Genomic DNA, 3,671 nt, shown 5'->3' on the forward strand with positions numbered 1-3,671 from the left:
TAAATTTTTTAAAAATTTATTTATTTATTTAGTTTTGGCTGTGTTGGGTCTTCGTTGCTGCGTGCGGGCTTTCTCTAATTGCGGTGAGGGGGGCTGCTCTTCATTGTGGTGCGCGGGCTTCTCATTGCAATGGCTTCTCTTGTTGCGGAGCACGGGCTCTAGGTGCGCAGGCTCCAGTAGTTGTGGCGTGCGGGCTCAGTAGTTGTGGCACATGGGTTTAGTTGCTCCGCAGCATGTGGGATCTTCCCGGATCAGGGATCGAACCCTTGTCCCCTGCATTAGCAGGCGGATTCTTAACCACTGTGCCACCAGGGAAGTCCCTTTCCTAATAAATTTGATGACCACTGGTGAAAACATGACTTTGGAGTCTGGCCTAAGCACGAAGTCCTGCTCTGTCCTTATCAGGCTGTGGGAAACTGGACAAATTCTTTAACCTCTTTAAGTCTTTATTTTCTCTTTCATAAGAGGGGATAATAATATTACTTTTGCAACATTGTGGTGGAAATTGAATGAGTTGTCTGTAAAGTGTTCAGCCCTGGGCCTAGAAAATCTTAAAAGTTTGATAAATACAGCTGACTTCACAGGTGTGTGACCTGTGCAGTTGCACAGGGCCCCACTCAGAAGGGGCTCGAGTTTGGTTTAATGCTCTGCTATCTCTGTCTTGAGATTTTAACAATTTTTTGATCAAGTGCTTTGCATTTTCATTTTGTCCTGGGCCATGCAAATTATGTAGCCGGTCTTGGTAAAGGTAATTCTCGATGTTGGTCTAGCTAAATTTGCCATCCATGTTTTCTTAGTTTAGTTATAAAGGTTCATACTTTGGTCCACATCCCCATTTAAGCTTCTTTAGGTCACCAAGAATACTCCCTGGGGGATGAGCAGTCTTTAAAAAAATTTTTTTTTCTTGAGGTGTAATTCACATACCATAAAACTTAACATTTAAAAGTGTACAATTCTGTTGTTTTAACCCCCTCCCCCAGTTTCACTGAGATATAATTGACAACATTATTTTAAGTCTAGTCACAAGGTTAGCCTGGTCTTTCTAAAGAGCCCTAGATTGGGAGAGAATAGCGCAGATTCTCTCTTGTTTTCACCATTTTTGAAGTAGAATCTCAACAAATGATGTGTGGTTGGACTGTACTACTTCCCTGAAATACATTTTGCCAGTAACAGACTAATGCTCTTAATTACCCATAACATTTTAGAGGTGGAAGAGATCCTACAGATTATTCATCTTACAGCTGAGTAAATCGAGACCTGAAGAGATTGAGTGCCTGTTCAATGCCGTGCAGGAAGTGATTAGGGCTGGAACTCAGGTCTTGTTTTCATTCCATGTGCCCCTGGCTCGATAATTCTGTCCTCTATTCAGATTGCTCACCTTTCCTCAGTGGAATCAAAACCTTTTCTAATATGGAAGATTAGGTATTTGTGGGTACCAGCACCAGGGTTCACAAAAGGACATTTTTTAGTCTCCTTTCCATTAGTAAAATGTTTTCAGAAATTCAGGATTTCAGGGGTCAGGATATTTGGATTATAAATATTTCTCTAACTTTCCTCACTCTCGGGCACGACTAATTGATTCTGAGGGCTTCACGTTACCATTCATTTGATGACATTACTGTGCCTTCTGTGTACAATTTTGAACTTATTCCAGTCTATAATGGTAGTGATTTAATGAACTTGTGGCATATTATTTAGCTCATTAAAGTCTTTGCATTTAAGCAATGTTGATGCTTTTAAGACTGTGGAGAATTATTAGTTCGATGCAGCATTAGTTCCGATATATTCTACAATTTGGCAGAAAACTTTGGTTCAGAGAACAGACACCAATTTCATGGCCGGGCAGCATATAAACACAACAATAGTAACTCAGGCAATCACATAGACACATGCATAATTAAGTCCAAATCTTATTTTAAATTCTTTGGGAGCCTTCTGTGGGAGGATATTTTAAGTAGTGATTATATATAATATTATTAACAATAAAAATATTTTGAATATTTACCATGTACTAGGCATTCTAAACATACATTATTTCATCCACAACATATTTATGAAGTGGGTTATTATTTTTATCTCCATTTTACAGATGAAGAAACCAGGATGTTAGGAGGTAAATAACTTGCCCAGGGTCTCATATCCAGATGGCAGAGGTGGATGTGATTGTAAGCATCTGACTCCAGAGCCTGAATCCCTAACCATCACCATGCGCTTCCTATTTCTCATTGGATGAAGTAATAAACCAAGATTTTACTTGTCCTATTTTAATGAAAATGTAATAAAGAAAACGCTTGCAGGGGTAATGAATAAACACCTTCAGATGAAAATAAGCCCAAGAGAAGATTCTGCAGGGGATGCTACTTTTCTGACTGTGCCACTTGGAACCCTGGCTGGAGCAGTCAGAGAGGATGGGCCCTGTTCAGAATCCTGGCTCTAAAAATACTTGAAGCAGTTTTTTTAAAAATTGGAAATATGAAATATTTAAACAATTTTAAACATATACAAAAGTAGAGAGAATAGTATAGGGAACCTGTCCATAGCCGTTACCCAGCTTCAGTAATTATCAGCTCAAAGCTGATCTAATTTCATCTCCCACCCTCTACAGATTACTTTTAAGCAAATTCAGACCTCAAAAATTTTCATACATAAATATTTCAGCATGTATCTCTAAAAGATAAGGATTCACTTTAAAAAGCATAATCACAATGCTATTATAACACCTGAAAATTCTAATACCTTAAAATAATCAAATATTGAGTATTCACATTTCCATGTTTATCTCATAGTGGTTCTTTTTTTTTTAATGGTTTGTTCAAATCAGAATCCAAGTAAACTCCATGAGATTAGTATGTATTTTTTTTTTTAACATCTTTATTGGAGTATAATTGCTTTACAATGGTGTGTTAGTTTCTGCTTTATAACAAAGTGAATCAGTTACACATATACATATGTTGCCATATCTCTTCCCTCTTGCATCTCCCTCCCTCCCACCCTCCCTATCCCACCCCTCTAGGTGGTCACAAAGCACCGAGCTGATCTCCCTGTGCTATGCGGCTGCTTCCCACTAGCTATCTATTTTACAGTTGGTAGTGTATATATGTCTATGCCACTCTCTCACCCTGTCACATCTTACCCCTCCCCCCCCCCATATCCTCAAGTCCATTCTCTAGTAGGTCTGTGTCTTTATTCCCATCTTGCCACTAGGTTCTTCATGACCTTTATTTTCCCTTAGATTCCATATATATGTGTTAGCATACTGTATTTGTTTTTCTCTTTCTGATTTACTTCACTCTGTATGACAGACTCTAACTCCATCCACCTCACTACAAATACCTCCATTTCATTTCTTTTTATGGCTGAGTAATATTCCATTGTATATATGTGCCACATCTTCTTTATCCATTCATCTGATGATGAACACTTAGGTTGCTTCCAGGTCCTGGCTATTGTAAATAGAGCTGCAATGAACATTTTGGTACATGACTCTTTTTGAATTATGGTTTTCTCAGGGTATATGCCCAGTAGTGGGATTGCTGGGTCGTATGGTAGTTCTATTTTTAGTTTTCTAAGGAACCTCCATACTGTTCTCCATAGTGGCTGTATCAATTTACATTTCCACCAACAGTGCAAGAGTGTTCCCTTTTCTCCACACCCTCTCTAGCATTTATTGT

This window comes from Eubalaena glacialis, chromosome 14, assembly GCF_028564815.1.
Source record: "Eubalaena glacialis isolate mEubGla1 chromosome 14, mEubGla1.1.hap2.+ XY, whole genome shotgun sequence".
In the NCBI taxonomy this organism is placed as follows: Eukaryota; Metazoa; Chordata; class Mammalia; order Artiodactyla; family Balaenidae; genus Eubalaena; species Eubalaena glacialis.